Here is a 19,791-nt window from a genome sequence, read left to right on the forward strand (position 1 = left end):
CGGGGCGGGGGGCGGGGCGCGCACTCGCCGCCGGGGAGGGGCGCGCCCCCTGGCGGCGGGAGGTCGCGCCGCGGAGCGCTGTGGGAGGAGAGGCCGGGCCGGGCCGCACCCGCCGCGGCCGCGGCCCGCAAGGGGTCCCGGATGTGTCCGACTCGGGTGTCCCGGGCCACAGCAGGATGTGCCGAAACCAGCAGGGCCCCTACGGCCTAGAAACCCAGTGATATCCTGAGGTACATTGCCAACAGGTGTGTCCCTGCCCCTTTGCTCAGCCCTGATGAGGCCACATGGGGAATGCTGTGTCCAGTTCTGGGCCCCTGGGTACAAGGGACACATGGAGCTCCTGCAGCAGGTCCAGCAGAGGGCAACAAGGTTGACTGGGCAACTGGAGCATCTCTCTTAGGAGGACAGGCTGAAGAAACTGAGACTCTTCAGCCTTGAGATGAAACAACTGAGATTGGACCTCATTAATGTGTATAAATACCTAAAGGATTGGTGCCAAGGAGAGGGAGCCAGGTCCTTCTCGGTGGAGCCAGGCAATAGGATGAGAAAGGCAATGGGCAGAAACTGGTGCACAGGAAGTGATGCACACCTGCATGTGCAGAAGAACTTCTTTACTGTGTGGGTGACCGAGCACTGGATCAGATTGCCCACAGAAGCTGTGGTAGTGTCCCTCACTGGAGATACTCAGGAACCATCTGGATGCAATCCTGTGCCATGTGTTCCAGGGTGACCATGCCTGAGCAGGGAGGTTGGATCAGATGACCCAGTGTGGTCCCTTCCAACCTAACCTACTCTGTGATTCTGTGAACTGCTGTGAAAACTGTGGCATCTATCAAGGCTGAGCTCTGTGCCTATGACAGCAGGACTGCACTGGCTGTGTGACTGCCACTACATGTCTCCAATCACAGGATGCTTTCCAGGGTGTCCCTGTATCCATTGTGATATATGTCTCTGCCATCGTAGTACACGTTGTTACTCAGTGATTACTCAAAAATATAAAGCAGATCCTTACTTGTGCAACAGCTAAAACTTGGCAGCAACTTCCAAGCTTTGGGGTCTCTTGAGGTTTGGAGACATTTTTTGAGCAGAGCTCTTGCTTTCTCTGCCAGTGCAAATAGAAGGGGTGGTTAAGTATTGGAATGGACTGCCCAGGGAGGTGGTGGAGTCAACATTCCTGGTGGTATTCAAGAAACTACTGGGTGTGGCACTTGGTGCCATGGTCTAGTTGACAAGGTGGTGATCAGTCAAACGTTGAACTAGATGATCTCAAAGGTCTTTTCAGCCCTGAATAATTCTGTGATTCTGTACAACCTCATGCATTGTCCTGGGACTCATGGTTGAATCATGACCAGTTGTCCTGGATTGCCAAGCAAATTGTATTCAATTTGCCATCTGTATGACAGTTGTCTTCTGTTAAGTGGGCACTTTTCCTTATCTCTTCCACACCCAATCCTTCCTCCAGGGAGACATCTGCTGATAACAGGCTACTGAATGTCACTGCATGACTGATAAGAACTATAGCATTCCATTGGGAGATGCTCTGCCCAGAGGGAGGAGCCAAGCATTCCTACCTGGATATAGTCTTGAGCTTCTGGAACACAAGCATGGCTTCTCCACTGGATTTCCCAGAGGAACAGCTGTCTCCTCTTCCACTGGATTTCAGAGGAAGACTACACGCTTCTACAGGATCCCTGCTCCTGAACCACACCTGACACTCCAGGAGGACTGCAGCCACAACTCCAATTGGACTGCTACCAGCACCCTGACCAGCAGGTGTCAGCTTGTATTCTGACTCTGTCAGTGTTATTTTGGTTTACTGAATTGTTTATTTTATCTTTTTATTTTCTTCCCTAATAAAGAACTGTTATTTCCTGCTCCCATATTTTTTGCCTGAGAGCCCCTTAATTTAAAATTTATAGTGATTTGGAGGGAGGGAGTTTACATTTTCCATTTCAGGGGTGGCTCCTGCCTTCCTTAGCAAACACCTCTCTTTTGAAACCAAAACACCAGTGTATCGGAGACTGGAAGCTGTTCCCTTCCTTCCAGCAGAGGAAAAAACCATAGCCACAATGCAATGAAAACTGTTGGTCTCACAGTGGTCCTGACCAGCAGGACTGCAAACAAAGGAGTCAGTAGAACACACATGAATTAAACTGCTGCACACCCAGCATGGCTTTGGGCCTGTGTTGTGCTGCACAAACCCCTTCCCTTCACAGAAGAACCTCAGCCTCATTGTAAAGGAGGAAGCTGCTGGCAGCTCCCCCTCCATACCAGCAATTACACCGCCTGTGAGGCCTTTCCCTTATCTCCAAATGCAGCAAGGAGTTCTCATGTGAACATCCTTTCTGTTTGACAGCAGAAATGATGAATGGATTTTCTTTCATGCAAGAAAATCCTACGACATCTTGAACAGCCAAAAACGAGGTAACCCTTTCTGCAGACAGGGTCTGCATGGTGCAGTACACTTGCACTGGATGCCCGTTCAAGGCTTCACCACTTAAGGGTCCCAGTACCAAAAGGGATGTAAAATTATCTGTACTATTGTCTCCTCCTCTATTTTTCCATCTCGAATAAGAGATGATACTGGGATGGTAGCAGTCCAGCATCTCCTGGTGCAAAACAGCTCTTCACTGCATTTCCCTAAGCTCAGTAACCACTACTGCTTTCAGGCAAGCTGTAAATGGGGCTTCAGAGAAGTAAAAGCTTCTCCAGGATGGCAATGTCACTGCAATACCTTGTCAGGCTGATGTAGCAAGTGTATTGCTGTGTAAAACATCTTCTCATCCTCTTCATATCCACCTGTCTTCATATTTGAAATTGTTCATTAATTGTAAAATGCTGACAGCAATAAACAAAGCAGTTTTCACTTTGCAGAAGGGAGAAAGAAAAATACCTGTCCTGAGAAATATCAGGATAGGTATCACCTGAGAAAGGTCTCACTTTAAACAGGATGATCCTGGCCAAGGTCATGAAAAAGATACAGTCCCTCTGAGGAACATGTACAGCAAGAAGCAAAACCACTTCTGTGAGTGTTAAGGACTAAGTATGTGAAACCTGGACTGGTGGTACCTTGCTATAAGATGCTTTGCCTTCCAAGGACATTTTGTCCTCAGCACTGTCTGGGATGGTTGCTACCACGTTTCACTCTGTCTAATTCTTGTCCATATATACAGATTCCTGCAGTGGCCCCAGGCATGACAGATCTCCACAAAAGCCCCTTTTGAGCCTGACTTGAGGTTCCCCAGTTTTTGACCTTGGCAGAAGTACCTGGGTGGAAGACAGCAGTCCTGCCGCACCACCTCCCTGCCTGTGGCTTCCTGAAACTCCAGGTTGCAGTGACAACTTTCTTGGCCATGGTGCACTTTTCTTTTGACTTGCAGGAAAAGATTCAGGAGCTGTTAGGATGAGTGGGGTAGGGGGCAAAGGGTTAATAGGGACAAAGAGAGGGTGACCTACTGTACACTCACCTTGACTGTGTACTGACCTGGGAAGCACCAGGAGTGTGGGGAGCACTGAACTTCAGATCCAATGGATCTGACTCTGCTCCAGGATCTGAACTTAGAGGAGGAATCTTTTTTCAGTGGCCTTGGACAGCCACAAGTGTCACCCAGAGCAGCTGGAAATGGGAGCAGGAATCTGCTGGATCAGCATTTGATCTGGGACAGAAGACATTTTCTCCAACTCTCCCTTGTCCATGCTGTTGCTGACAGCTATTTGCGCTGTCAGTATCTGCCCTGAACCAGCCTGTAGGAAAATCTTCGTGTTTGTTCCTTTTACCTGTGTTAAATTTTGTATCATAGAGATGCAGCTCGTTTTACTGGATTTCACTTCCATGAAGCTTTAAAATTTTTGTATTGTTTTTGCCAAAACCCTAATTTCTGTGTGGAAGCAGGTGTGAAAAAGTCTATTTCTCTAGCTGCAAGTAGTCATCAAAAGATTTCTTCATATTTACATTGCAACTGCTCCAACTGGAGGTCAGCCCTGCTTGCTCATATCTTGCCAGCTTTGCTCTCACCCATTCCAGTTTGGATTGTTTTCTGTGACAGTGTGTTAAAAAATAAATTTGTTTTTATTAAAGCAAATAAATCCCAAAATATCTAGATTTCAATTTAAATAATTTAGGAAGATATAACCTCTGTATTTTGATGCCAGAGCACAGAAGTGGTGTTAGAGCAAAAGAAGTGGTGAAGAATGAACAGAAAGAGCCTGTTGGAATCTTAGTGTTTTTTAGGATCCCAGAGAGGAAAGTTGATGGGGCTCTGAGGAACCTGGTTTAGTTGAAGATGTCTCTGCTCATTGCAGGGGGGTTGGGCTAAATGATTTTTAAAGGTCCTTTCCAGTCTAAACTGTTCTGATTCTATGATACTTTATATCATTTTGAAGACCTAGCCGCTCATTACCTGCAGCGTGTACTTACTATTTCAACTCAAATATATTAGGAACCCCAGAAAACATCTTTGAAACTTATTTGTAAGTAGTTATTGACCCCTTCAAATTCAACATTGCTTTATTTGCCTTGAGCGGTTAAAAGTGAGTATTAAGAAATAGTAAATAAGGTTTAAGAAAGAATTGGAGCATGGGATTGTAGCACAGGTGAAGCAAATAAAGCCTGGCTGGTTAGGCATCAGGCAGAACACTGTCTTCTGGGTGAAACTAGAACCCAAGACTACATTCTGAAACATGAGCCATGGCTGAAAAAAAGGCAGAGATCTGTTACACTGAAGAAAGGACTGAAGATTGATGAAATCTATTTGAAAGTTTAGGATTATTTGGGTTTTAGACTGCAGCTTAAGCAGAATAGGAGTTTAAAAGGTGAGGATTGCTTGAACAAAAAAAAGCTTGATTTTCTGTTTGTTTTTAAAGAGAAGCAAGTTGAGCAGCATTCCAGTACACTACCAACTACCACTTTAATAGAATTCCTTGTAAAAAACAGCTGCTTTTTTTTTTTTTAGGTGACATGCCTGTATCTGGAAATGTCTTCTCATTTGCCCTTGAATAAATTCCCATGATGTGCATGTTAGTGGAAAATGGCATCGTTCACCCTTCTTACAGTTTTTAATGCCAAACTGCAGCATAGTTTATGACAGTTTCTTAAAAATGTCTCTAGTTGCCAGGGAAGAGACAACTGAAAGAATGCTAACAAATAACCTTGATTCACAGACCTCTGCTTCTTTTCAGCTTGTCTTGACAGGCACCCATAGTATCCAGGCAGTACTTTTAACCCTTATCATTGCAAATACAGACCCACTCTTCTTGCAGTGAATTTCTTGCATCTTTAGGATGTAGAATAAAACATTAACACAAAATTTGTGTGACAAAGGTTGGCTGTATATCAGTAGCAGAAGAAATAGTACTGGCAGTACTGATGTGTTACTAAACCTATTTACAGAGAAGGAGCTGCTTTGAGTGGATGCAATGCCTACCTAACCCCCCACCCCCCACCACAACCTCCCCCATCTCATGACAGAAGAAAAGGTCTCAGACTCATGTTCCACTGAAATCAGATTATCCCATATATAATTCAAGACAGTACCTGACACAGGATCACTTGTTTAGCCGCAGTAGTTTTATTCTGAGTTGGTCACTCATGGTCCAGGATTTGGTGAAAATGTGCTTCTATGAGTAGAACAGCTGCTCCAGACTACATGTCAAATGCTATTATACAAAGCCTCAGGCATTTGCATGAAGCAAGAAGAGTTTCTGCTGGACAATATTGCCCCAATAAAAATTTTTTCACCCTAGTTTATAGTGCATTTTTATGGGTTCGGAAGGAAAGCATGTTCTGGAAGCTCATGATGAGAAAATAACTTTGAAGTATTTGCATCCCCTCATCACACCCTATGTGTGCAGTCCTGTCAGGTGAGGAGTTATTATTAAGTCCACTTGAGATGGCCATGGAGCACTTATATGAGCAGCATGATTCATGCAAGATCCTATAGGACATGCCTGAACGAATTTGGAATAGTTCTTTTTTTGTCAGTATGTTAACCATAATATCACTTCTCTACCTAGAATATAGGCATTTATTTCTATAGATCCTAAAACACTCATAGTTGCATTTCCTATGAAACCTTGGGTTTTAGCTTTCTATTTTTTTTTTTTTTTTTATTTTGTGGGTCTGGGTTTCATATAAGAGGATAGTAAGGTGTAGGTTTTCATATATGAGGATAGTAAGTTCTCTTCACAGAGTAGTTAGACACAAGAATTCCTTCTCTAGCTGGGGACCCAAGGACAGCCAATCCGAACCTCAGGCCCAAGAGTATAAACAACGTGGACTGAAGAAAGAAAGAAACAAGAAGGATGGAACTGGGGCTGTAATTAGCTCCAATACACTGATGGTCCAAAACTTATAAAAATGTGAGATCCTTTGACCAAGCCCTTTTGCTTCCATCTTGGAGCCATCCGGGCAGAGCCAAAGCCGTAGCTCTGGTACTGCCACGGGGTGGCCTATGAAGGCCCTTCAATAAATGTTCTTTTATTCCCCTTAACTCTGTCTAGCCTCTGTTCCAGCTGTTTAAGGCAGCACCTAGGGAAAAAGAAATACTGTGCTGTACACGCTGAAGTTTTGTTACACTCCAAATCTTACTGGAAAAAATGGTGAGCACTAAATACATGGAGTTCCTTAATGCACTGTCATATGGGAACTTGCTCTCCATTTGTTCTCAGATGTTCAAATTTCTATTCTTTCTTTTATATCTGGACTGGTTTAACAAGATTCTGTTCCTGTAATGACCACTGTGGTTTGTCCTCACCACCTGGGACCGCTGGTACCATCCCATTTTTGCTTCTTTTACATTCAATTTTGTTCAAGGATAATAGATAACACAGTCAACAGAAAATAACTTCCTTTTGTCATAATCACCTAAAGGGAGCCTAAACCCAACCTGACCATTGGGTGGTTACCATCACTGCTAAAACCAACCATAATCAGCTTGGGCTAACATAACCCAGACAAGTGCTGAGACCCCACCCTGTCAAGCTGATGCAAATCCTTCAGGCTTTCATTTGCAGTAGCAGTAATGGTCTTTACTTGACTGCTGGTGGAGCCCTGATTCTTAGAGAGGACATTGCTGTAGGCAAGGCAGCTTGTATTTGTCTTTGCAACTCTACCAGAACATTACTTGTTATGTCTTTGTCTGGCATTAAAAACTGTCACAAGCAGAATGCTTATGCAAATTAATCAGGTCACTATGAAGGCAGCATTTTCCATGGTCCTAAAATAGTATAAAGATGGAATTTTTGACACCAGATATATACCAACTTTTCCACCCGTTACAGTAACAGCATCGTTCCACAGTGTTTAAATTTTTCCGAGCTACTGTTCATGATGATGGTAGTTTTTTTGATCCTACTTATATTTTCTTTTGAAACAAAACATCTTCTGGACCAATCAGGAAGTATGAAACAAAAGGACTGTTTTATTCCTTTGTTTTCGTAACTTACTTCCTGAGTGACTGTGTATTCTTCAGCATGTAAGAGTTACTTTTATGAAGTATTTTGTGAGGTCCTGATGGTGTAATACTTCTGCATAATGTATGTATTCTGTTACTGTTTTTTTCCTCAGGGACTTTGTATATTCTGAAAGATCACTGGTCCAAAGTGCAACTGGACACAGTGCTAGATAATGTCATCAAGGCTCCCTTTCCCACTAAAAATTGGACTGGGTGAACTTTGGAAGCCCCTTCAAACCTGAGCTCTTCCATGGTTCTGTGTTTATTGCATGACTGGACTGCAGGAAAAAAAAATGTTTTCTAATATTTTCATTGCCAGTAAACACTGGCAGTGTTTTAACCTAATTTTTATTGTGATTTAAGTCCCATTTTGACTTTGCTCTTTAACTTCAATACATTACAAGAATGGACAAAATACATGTACTGAAGTTTCAATACCTTGGCCTTTCCTGTAATAGGTGAACTAGCTCTTGAGGGTCATCTGAGTCTTCAGCTAAGAAATCTCTAAAGACTTCCATTTTACTGAACTTCTGAGGTAAAATAAATGAAAAAAAAAAAAAAAAAAAAGGCTTAATTTCCAGAAAGAAGTGCAGTGGGGATAAGCCATACTCTTTCACAGCCAGTCAGTGATCTGCATACTCTAAAATGTACACGTTGTTGCCCAATCTGAAGAGAACACAAAACAACCGGAGTTGCTTTATGAGGTGCTTTATTAGGGCCCGGGAGCCTGAGGACTTTCGTCCAAAGTCAGAGCCCCATTTTGCCACAGAATCTGCAGGGTTTATATACTTTTCTTAACATGATTGCTTCATTTAATCTATATGCATCGCTAAGCATCTTTAAAGGCATACAGAGATTTATTAGGTACATCATGACATTTGTTACTTAGCCAGAAGGTGCATTCCATAGATAAGGTTTGGTACATTCTCTAGATAATACATCCTCTCGATCTACCATGCACTAAAGTTCACTCAAAGTTTACCAGGCCTACTGCGGCCTTAGCATAACTACTGCTACTCATGCTAACTATTATATTGCTTCATTAATCTAGACATCTATCTATTAACTAGAATATGATTTTCAATAGTTTTCGAACTTCTGCAACAAGTCCCCCCTTTTGAGCATTCTTCAGATCTTCTGCAAGGATGCTCAGCCTTCAGCTTCAGTTCTTCTAGGAAGGGCAGGAAGGGCCACTTCTTCGTACTTAGGTGGGGGAATTCCCAATCCGTACTTTCTTCCTATTGCTTTTACCAATCTTTTGGTTCGTCTTGTTTCTTTGGTTATTATTCCTAAAACACATCTATATGCTATCCAAGCAACTATTAGTACAATTACAAACAACAGTACATATTGCAACATTGACGATATCCAACCAGAAACCTGAAGCCCCATTGAGTCTAACAAGGCTCCTATCCAATTGTGCTGGGCCTCTTTTTCGATTTCTTTTGTTCCAGATTCGACTGTTTCTAGTTGGGAGATATCTTTCTCTACCTCTGTTGTTACATTTGGGATATGGATGCAGCAGTGATCAGTTCTTTTGTTTAAATACCCACAGACTCCATGTTCTTAGTTTTCGAACTTCTGCAACAACGTCACATTTTAGGATATAGGTGATTCAGATACTGCGCAAGGTCTGGAAAAAATTTACCACCACTTTTCTCAGGGCATTTAATGTCTTTTCAATGGACATGAAGAGTAGCAAAAGCACCACAAACTTCAGTCAGCTCTGCTAAATTTTCACTTTTGTATTTCTCTTGTATGGAGTCACCATACTCCAATAATAAGAAAGCCTAAAGCAAATAGCTACAAACTCAAACAGAGGGAAATCCCTTACTGCAATATAGGCTATAGATTCACATAAAATTTGTGTCATATTCTACAGAAATTTCTGTGGATTTTAGATAATATTATCTGCAGCATGTAATTCAGAATTGGTTGCCTGCTTGTGCTCTAATGAAAAATATAATGAAACCATTTTGTAAGCCTATAGGAGTTAAAAGAACTATGGAAATTTTTCTGAGACCTTTGAATAAGTAGCAATCAGATGCTAAATTAAAGAGATCCCTGCTATTTTTGAAGGTAATCAGAGTATATCACAGCTATATTTGTCTTCCTCTAGTGGTATGACAGTAACTGTGTAAAATAGATGTGCCTTTTTTCAGAAAAGGATCTTTCTTTGACAAACTGCAATGGACACATGAACAATTTTTTTTGGCACTTCCTATGTGATTGTGAGAATTGGGTGTAGTGCTTGGTAAAAAGTACATAATTCAGGAAGAGTAAATCCTGTCAGCATCTCCAGAACAAGACAAAAGTTTAGATACTGACCAAACAAGCAGTCCTACAGCTGGAGGAAATATCCTGCACAGATGCTCAGTTGTACAGAAATGGCCATGTCAGCCATGCTGTACCCCTGGAGTGGAGGGGATCACATTGGCTCCACTGGAAGGTCCTGGAGGATGGGTGGCAGGTAGTGTCCTTTATAGTAGTCTCTGTCATGGGTTGGTTTCGAGAGCTTGAATCACAAAAGGGGACAAGTGAAATTTGTAAAACCTGTTTGCACTTCTGAACCCATGGCGGTGCCCACTGTATTCACTAAAAACAAATACCTCCTGCTTAAAACTTGGCACGAACTCATTACAAAAACAAACACAGAAAATCCTGTCAATCTTTTCTGGTGTGCTGCCAGAAGTATGCTAGTGCTAAGATCTGGATTGGAATATATTTGAATTAGTTGTCCGAGTAAACTTGCACAAATTCTTGACTTGTTTTCTGATACATAAACATCTCCTGACCTTTGGGAATCTTTTCCTAGGAGCAATCATCTTCCTTTGTGTCACCTCTGTTTCTCATGTAGTAAAGCTCAATGCCACTCTCTCTTGCTAAAATCCTGTCCAGTCCTTGGCGTTGTAGATGGCATGTTCTTTGCTGGTTAAAACTTGGTCATCATGCTCCAAAACATCTGATAACCCTCTACTACTGTTATTTTCAGAATTGGCTTCATACAGTCTTAGTGATCTCAGGGAGGTGGCATTCGTAGATTACATCATTGTGAGAGACTGAACTGTTAAGAGATAATGACACCAAACGTTCCCCCATTAGTGGAGAAGCCAGGGTGCTTTGATGAAATGGAGGAGGTGAGCTTTTGGGTGTGTAGTGGCTGATCTCTGATCTGATAAGATAGAGGGTGAATGATGGGCTATGAGTGAATTAGGAGACAATCCTTGGAGACTGGATGGTGTCTCTTGTCATGCTATATTGTCCTCCCTTGCACAAACCACTGGGTTGTAGGGCTCCTTCTTCTCCTGGAGATTTTTCCCCACCATTACTTTGGGACTTCCGCCCCCACCCAATGGATCTGGAATTGAATTTGAATTGGTGGTCTGCAACCACGAATTCAAACAAGACTGCAGCAGCCAAGTCTTGTCCCTCAGCCTACAGGTGCTGAGATCTATACCCTCTTGTTCTTTCTCTCTCTTTATTTCTTTCTTTTCCCTTGTGCATGTCCATAGGTGATGTTTTTGCACATTCATATTGTAATGTTTCCATGTTGTTATATAACTGTAGATAATAATAACATCGAAAATTGCTACATACCTGTTTTTCTTTGCAACCAAACTGTACTATAATAAACCCTAGATATGTATATTTACATATACCAACTATTTAGTGCTTTCACTCCAATCCACTCCAAGGGATCTATTAACAAGAACTTGGGTTACCCTTGCCTTCTGCAGCAGTTTGTAAAAACCACACATAGGCGTCTGCATCTCATTAGAACATACAGGGATGGAAGCAACAAGGACATGAATCTGAAGTTACTGACCCAAAATTACCTGAACAAGAACTGGGGAAAATTTATGCATCTAATTCAAAACAAAAGAGTGCAAACCCGCACACCTTTGTTTTATTATTATTTCAGGTTTCTTCCAGGATGACTCATCTGTGACCACAAGCCTCATGTTTTTGTTTGTTGTGCTGCTGCCAGCTGTTGGTTGCCCATTCTCCAGATTCCTTCAGGCACCACTACTAGGGAGACTTGCCAGTTCCAGCCCTCAACAAAGAGCCTCAAGATGTGCCTTTCCTTAAACTTTCACCATCCCCTCTCATCTTCACTTTCTTCTTTTGCCTCCACTCCTCCTTGCTCAGCTCTTTTGCCTTCAAAACAAATAAGTTGAGGTGACAGATACAGAAGGAGCAGGTTTCTTTGCCCTGGTCACACTTACTGCTCTCCTTGCCCATTCTTCATTCCTTGCTTGGCTCTGTAAGATTACTCTAACTGCTCCCACAGGAGTGACTGCACTTTCTATAAGCAGTCTTGAACTGGCTGGGTTATTCCAAATTGTTTAGCAGCCACAAATAAAAACAGCAAAGAAAGGTAACTATTTTTGTGATACTAAGTGACTTTTATGTTTGTGCAGTTTTAATGCTACTATCAATAGCTGGGTTAAAGCCTAGCTAAGAGACATTGCTAGAGCAGTCTTGCCATGCACAACAGATTATATTGCATTCCCAACAGGATACACAGTGCTTGCTGTCACAGGACCCCAGTCCTCACTCAGGACACACTGTGCCACAACTGTTTTAAGTGTGTAAAGAATCCCACTGGAGAACAGCTGTGTTGGTAGCAGACATGAGAGGAACAAAAAGCTTTGTCTTGGAAAGAGCACCAGAGATCGTGTGTGCATCACTGACAACTGTAAAATCATACAGACTTCTTCATGGGGGACAAGTAGTCCTTCAGGTGGTTTATGAGTGTACTGGCCTACATGATGCTGGGACAGACATGGTAGGCAGTCAGGCTTTAAGGAAAAAGAGCAACAGAAAAGGATAATATGCAAAAGCATTAGACAGGAAAGATGTGACGAGATTTTTCAGCATTAGGGCAACTAGCAGCAGGATAACAAATTAGGCATGTATTTGCCATTGGTTGCACTGTCCTTTAATTATTATGTGCTTAATTAAATGTTCTTTTAAAGCTGGTATTCCAAAGCACCTGGTTTCTCTGAAACCTGTTTCTTGACTCAGAAATAAAGCAGGGCAAACACAAGTCCGTCACCAGTATCACTACATCAGTTGGAGATAGGCTTTTAAAGTCAAACATCCTGAAATAATCATGCTGATAGAAGCTGCAGCTTTCCTCAAAACCACACCTATACCACAAACTTTTGCCCTCATAGCTGTAATAGCTAAAGTTATTGTTTATGGCCAGCATATTTTTGTTGCCTAGCTGTCTTGTGTGGGGCAGTTATACCAGGAAATACATGTTTTTCTGTGTATGGTATCAGGGAGCAGCAGGAGCCAGTTCCTTCCCAATGGCTGGGGACATGTGGAGATCCCTGGAAGACAGGCTAAGCAGAGGCTTCCCCAGCCAGGATCTATTCTGCTGCCTTCAGTGAGGGAGCTGGCAGAATGGGAGGAAGCCAAGCACAGCCCCCTGGTCAGGGCATCGGGCAGCCCCATGGGGATGGGCATGGGCTGAGACCAGGCTGGGATGTGTGCCTGCTGGCATAGATCAGAAATAGGCTTGGTGAGGGGAACTAGGATCAGATTCAGCCCTGTGATTGCCAGGCCCATGTGTTACCCAATCTCTGAAAACAAGAATAAGACTCCTTAGCACCAATTTTCCTGTGTTAAACAGAGCATCATTTATTTAAGTGCCTGGAAGGTATGGGGGATCACTCCTCCTAACATCCCCCTGACTGTTACAAGCGAGTTGCTGATATACAGTGACTACATGCATACTATGATTTGTCTATTACCATAAAAACCCTGCCCATGTCCCCCAGGTTCCCAAAGTTAGTCCTTGTTTCGTCTGTAGCTGTATTCCTCAGCCAGATGTCTCCTCTTTATCTTCTAATGTCCTTGCATGGGGAATAATTTCTGCATGCCTTGCTTCTCTGCTAAAGGCCTGCACACACAATGTCTTCTCTGCTAAAAGTTCACTGTTACAGTGTCTTTCAGCTCACAGTTACAACAGAAATTGAATTAACCTTTTGGGAACAACAGGGGCTGGAGGGTGCCCCAGGTGAGGTTGGTCAGGGCTCTTGAGGATGGTGGATGTCCCCAGGCCCTGATGTACGGTGTAGTTTGTCCTCAGGGGAGAGGGAGTGATGTTTGTTCCCCATTTCCAGCTGTGCTGGTGTCAGGCATATGTTGCCACTGCAATAGATGCACTGCCTTCAGGGCTGAGTCTGCCTTGCAGCAGGTGATGTGATAAGATGCAGCAGTATCTGACACAGGTTGGCACTGTACTCTCAGGAGCCAGGAGATGCTGACTGCACAGGAGAGTGAGAGCTGTTGGTGGAGTAGCTCTCTCAATCTCAACATGACCCAAGGCCTGTGACATGCACTGCAATTATCTTTCCTGGATGAGTTATGAAGGCTGTTCTCCTCCTCAAAGTGAGGTTTTCCCATAATTAAAAAAGAAGTAGAGATAAAAAGAAGGATTGCTAGCACTATGCCAAGACCCATCCTTCCATGCAGTGATGTACCTGCATCATGAGCTCTGACGTACAGGTACATGTGCCGAGTGACAAGGAATGAAAGGGATCTATTACTCAATCTACCATGCAAAAAAAATGTTTTCCCTTGGAAATATACCCACACAGACACCTGTACTCTATAGTCACAACAGAAGGGATTTAGGAGCTATGTAAAAATGGCTTTATACATAATTTTCTGCTGCCTTATTGGGCTTTATGAGCACCTCCTCCCAGTGCTCTTTGTCCTTTATGAGCACCCCTTATCAACCAGTACACATAACTCCTTACTGCTTACAAACAGTACTGTCTCCCCGAGTGGGTCTACCTTTTTCAGTTTCTGTTGCTTCTCCACTCACACAGATCAGGAAATGCAGTAATTTGCAGACTCAGTAATTCACTGGCAATACATGTGACATGCTGCAATGAGAAGGAAACGCCCTGCTGCACACCCGAGAAAGGCTTGCAAGCTGCCAAGTTTCATTTTCACAGCTGAGTTATTAAAAAAAAAAACCTAGTTTTGTTTTCTGTCTCATGAGTGTTTTGACAAACACACCCATAGCATGCCAACAGATGTAGCAAAGATTGTTGTGCCAGCAACACAGGTCAGAGTCCCTTCTAAGTCAAAAAGCAGTGAGTTCCACTTTCTGCATCGGTATTAAAGTGGGCTGATCCTTGGTTCTCTATGCTGCACTGAAATATCCCTAAATCACAAATGATGGGGAGTTTGGACGCGTCAGAGATAGCAAAGATTGATGTCTCGAGACATTTTGGGGTGCATGTGTATGGGGGAAGGGGCAGGTCAGGCCTTGTCCTGGCGAGGTGGTACACTGCCCTGTACACTCCCCCTGCCTTAGGGCCTGTATCCCAGCCTGGTGGTGGCTGCCAATCCCTGGCACACCAGGAGGAATGCTCCACACCCACCTCTGGAGACCCCAACCCAGCTCCTGAGTGGCTAAATGACCAAAAGTCCTCCATGGGGGGAATGGACGAGGAGGCCAAGGTGTATTTAAGGCTGAACATGAGGCAAGCATTTGTCTTGACCCTATCTCCTCTTGGAGCATTTACCTGAACACTGCTGGTGTTAGCCATCAGGAACACAATCACAGAATGATTATATGCAGGTGCTTTTATTGAAGAGCTCTGTGTGTCAGGAGCACAGACCTAAATCTGACTCCGACATGGGTTCAGGATGAACGTTTTTATACCCTCATTGTTTTATAACTACATATTAATTATTAAACTACTTTGTTCTATTGTATACTTTGATCTCATCCTAGCTAGGATTCTTGTGATCGCCATCAAACCCCCAAAACATCGTTTCTCATGATTCCTGTTATAATTAAACAATAATCATATCCCATTACCAAACAATCATCACATTTAACAATCTTATAATTTATCATAGTCATTAAATGATTATACAGGTGCAGTTTTGCATGATCCAGTAAAGCACAACATTTTCCCAGGGCCTACCCTAACATTTTCCCAGAGCCTACCAGGCCCAACCTTTCTTTCCAACTCCCCTGAATGTCCCATGATTTTAGAAACACTTTATCCCTATACTATCACTGGAACCCAGTAGTGGGTAGCTGCATATGTCTTTTTCTATTTATTTTCTGTCTTTCTCTCTTTTTCATTCTTCTAATTTCCTCTTCTTGGAATTTTTGAGCAACTTAAAACTGAATGGATGTAGAGTTTGCTAAGTTGAATGGACCAAGTTAATGCTTTGGGAAGTGTTTCATGTTGATTGAATGTTGCTCTAAACATTTTGCTAAAGTTGTCTGATTTTCTAAAGATGCTGATAAAGGGGATTTTTTTGTTGTTTTCACCTTTTGAGCATATCTTGTCAGTATTTCTCTCATTCCCCTAACTCAAGAGTATACGAACAACTGTAAGCCCTTCTAAAAGTCTCGTCAAGCAAGTTTTTTGAGGGCCTTACAGAGGCCACATGAAATTCAAGATATATTAGTATCCATCAGCCACTCATTCCTCTCAACCTTGATATCATGTTGATTCACTCAGGCACTTTTGCCTGAATAAGAATTCTAAAATCCCACCCATGTACTTTGATATCTTCAAGTGACTCAGGAAACAAGATTACACTGTATTTCCCCGCCTCATGTGGATGAAGCTACAAAACAATTGTGGCTGTATTTTGACTGCTTTCTTTAAAAGTGGCATTGCCTATTATTTTAATGTACTCCACTAGGAGCCATGATATAAAACCATACGTGCCAAGATTAGTATTACTTTGTTTCTCTAGTCCCTAAATGGGTAGCAGGATAATTTATGTGAAAACTCAATGCAGAAGATGGATGCTTAGTGGAAGTCCATTTTTTTTTGAGAATGGGATGGGTTGACACCAGGTGCCCATCAAAGCCACTTTATAAGTCCTCAGCAGGAATGGAGGGGAGGGATAAAGTGGGAAAAAACCCTCATGGGTCAAGACAAAGGCAGTTTAATAAATCAAAAACAAAGGCTGAGTGCAGAAGCAAAGGAAAACAAAAGATTTGTTTTCTATATTCAAGCAGGCCATACCCAGACACTTCCTGGGAAGTAGGGTTTTAACATGCATAGTGGTTGCTCTGCCTCCAATACAGACAATTCTTGGCACCCCTCTATGACTGAAAAGATGCAAGTGTGTTCTGCGCCCCTGCAGCCTGATGGCACCAGAGTACACTGTACACCATGGATTTTTACTTCTGTGGGTCAGTTGTGCCTGGCAATTGAATCTACGTGGTTCAGTAAGCCTGGCCATCCCTTTTCTCCTCCTGGTCACACAGAGAAAAAACAAAGTGTGCCATGCAGCACACGCCTGGAGCTCCCTTTCCCTCTGACCAGGGCAGGAGAAGACTAATTTCTTGCAGCATGTCCAACTGCCAAGGCGCTGACCCATAAGGATGAAGATGTATAGAGATGGCCTTCAAAGTTTTGGAAAAGACTTGACTCCAAAAATGGAGGTGTTGATATCTGGGCAATACATTACTTCCAAACTGTTAGAATATGAAGCTGGAGCACTTCCCCCACATGGCCTGTGTGCACAGGACATCCTTTGGATCTTTGGAGACCTCATAACTGTTTAGATCAGTGTAGATGACTTTCATCCCCACTAATTCTCTCCTTTGTCTGTGGTAGGTACACATTCCTCTGGCAAGTTCACAAGATCTTCCTTGAATGGGTACCCTGCTCTCACACTTGAGAGGAACCATCTCCAAAGACTGTAAATTGCTGACTCTATTCCATTCTCTCAATTCTCTAGTTTCTAGTGAAGGATCCCAGCTCTTGGATTTCCCTACTCTCCGGGTGCTGACTGCTGCCCTTGTTATCCCAGCAATGGAGCAGCCAGGCAGAAATCTGCTCACTTGTCTGGTGGCTATGATCTTCCCACATATCCTGAAATTCTGATAAAGTCAGGGACTGGGTAGTTTCTGCTTCCTGTATGAATCCTCTGACTCCTTTCTCCAATTTGTGTGCAGAAAAGGCATGCTGTGAAAAGCTAGGGTCCACAAAGGAAACAGAGGAGTCTTGCAATTTTATTTGAATAAAGAGAGAGTGGGCCATATTCCCTGGGCTCTTTCTTGAGGTATTGAAGGTGCAGCCTCCTCTAATCCTTAACTCCCAACCACTGGTTGCCCTCTTCTTTTACCAGTGGCTGAAGTACAGTGGTACTGAACATATTCCCCCCTTGAACTTGTATCGTCATTTTCCCTTAGAGTTTGGAGATTCAAGTTGTTTGGGTTCTGCAGACCCATTAGAAGCTCAAGTTATCTGGGATTAGCAACAGACTTGTTGCAGACCCATTTCTCCAATTACCCTAAAGTTCAGAAGTTCAGTATGGGTCAAACTGCCTGGGCTCTGTAATAAATTCGCAGGGCTTGATGTTCATAGAGATTTTAGACTCATTTCAAAGACACTAACACCTGCTTCTCCAAAAGACCCCCACAGCCGTTCTTCCAACACCTGATTGGTTTTTCAGACCTAGGCCTTAGTGAAGACATTAAAACTATGTCTCCTACCATCACTGAAGAGCCCAAACCCCATCTTTCAGATCAAGTCATTTGTGAAGACATTAGTGCCCATTTTTTTTTATTGTTTGTCAAGAATCTGCTTCTTGCTCAGACCTTTCCTCTTCTTCTTCCTCCTCCTTACTAATTGACAATATGGATCCATTGTTTTCTTCATCCACTGTCTTTTTTTCTCAGTACTGGGAGAATTATTGTAGCTGTTGTTTGGGTTCCTGTCTCAATCACGTTCCTCAGAGAGTACTGAACTGTGGCTCCATAGGCACAGGCCAGGACCCAGTACAGTGCTAGAAGCTGCTGGTTTTCCTGGGATAGGCAAGGCACCTTTCTATCAGTTTGTGTCATGTCAGTTTGCCAGGGTAACCTGCCTCTTCAGGTGTGAATTTCCAGGATTTGGTAGATAATAACTGCCCCAGGAACCTGCTCAAATTATTCCGCACACCCTGCCACCCCAGGACCAGCTGTCCCAGGGCACATTTCAGTATCACCTCATCTGAAAATTGTCTTCTCCTAGATCAGGATGACACTGGATTCCACAAACCTCATAATATGCTAACAGTGTTAATAAGTAGTATTAAACAGTTCATGTAAGCATGAACAAGCGTCTCTGAGGCCTGCATAATAAAACCATCATCATTATTCCCAGGTGTGGAGAGGGATATATATTTCCTCATGCTCACCATAAGATACTTCCCTCAGAAGAGCAAGGACAGAAATGCCAGGGCAAAGGACAGAGCCATTGCTTTTATTAACATGTTCTCAAGCTCAACTAAATAAAGAGATAAGCAGTGCAGTCAACAGTCTCAGTGACCTGCATAGGAGCTTGATGCTGAATAACCACTGCAGCTATAGAACATTTCTTAGAAAACTTTTGTTATCTTGTACCCCATACTGGCATCAAAAGGACTGTGGTGGGTTCACCCTGTCTGGAAATCAAGAGGCCATAGAGCTGCTCTGTCACTCCCCTCCTCAACAGGATGGAGAAGGAAGGAACTAAGGTGGAAAAAACCTTCATGGATCAACATAAAGGCAGTTTAATAAAACAGAAGCTTAAGCAATGGTAAGAAACTCCAAAAGATTGTTCTCTACCTCCCATCAGCAAACAACATCCGGCCATGATCTGGGAAGCAGCAGGGCTTCAGCACGAGCAGTGGTTGCTCTGGAAGGCAAATGTAAATAATGAATACCTCACCTTCCTACTCCTTTCTATTAGCTTTTATATTTGAATAGGCGTCACATGTTCTGGTATATCCTTTTGGCCAGCTGTCCTGGCTGTGTCCCCTCCCAAGATCTTGCCCACCCCCAGGCTATTGGTGAAGGAGGAATGTAATGTTGGTTTTAGCTCCCAAAGCAAAGCACAGCACGGTGGGAGCTGCTGGCAGTGAAATTAACTCCATCCCAGCCAGCCCGGATACAGAGGAAGATGTGCAAGTGGTAATACTCAATGCCAGAGAAAAACTTGATTAGAGACGTCGTTAACAAAGAGGTGAAATTCTGAACAACATCCTGTGAAGTACTCATCTTTGGCTCATTGATCCACTTTTTATGGTGTGAAAAGACCATGGGAAAGGATAAATTAGCGAACAGTTGCATCGCAGGAGGAGAAGCCTTCGCTCCCTAGGTGATCATTGCACAGTGGAAGTCCCAAGGAGCCACAGCTTCCTCGGAGCAGGGGCTGCCGTAAGAAGCCGGAGGGACAGCACGGCGCCTCAGGACGCGGGGGGGCCCCTGGCGCGAACCAAAGCCGGTTTTCCAAGTATCCTGAAGGCATCGCTAGGTCATTTTAAAAAATGGCACTCTATACGCTTCCCGCTGAGGAGGGAGCCCAGAGCC

At 43.3% G+C, this 19,791-nt stretch overlaps 1 long non-coding RNA gene across 1 annotated transcript; it reads left to right on the forward strand.

Moving 5' to 3' along the window:
• The first annotated feature begins 75 nt into the window (after nucleotides 1-75).
• On the forward strand, nucleotides 76-1,882 carry LOC132328808 (uncharacterized). Its single transcript, XR_009486871.1, has 2 exons — nucleotides 76-245; nucleotides 1,463-1,882. It is a non-coding gene; the product is annotated as an uncharacterized LOC132328808 (long non-coding RNA).
• Nucleotides 1,883-19,791: the final 17,909 nt, after the last annotated feature.

The sequence above is a fragment of the Haemorhous mexicanus genome, chromosome 1, assembly GCF_027477595.1.
Source record: "Haemorhous mexicanus isolate bHaeMex1 chromosome 1, bHaeMex1.pri, whole genome shotgun sequence".
Lineage (NCBI taxonomy): Eukaryota > Metazoa > Chordata > Aves > Passeriformes > Fringillidae > Haemorhous > Haemorhous mexicanus.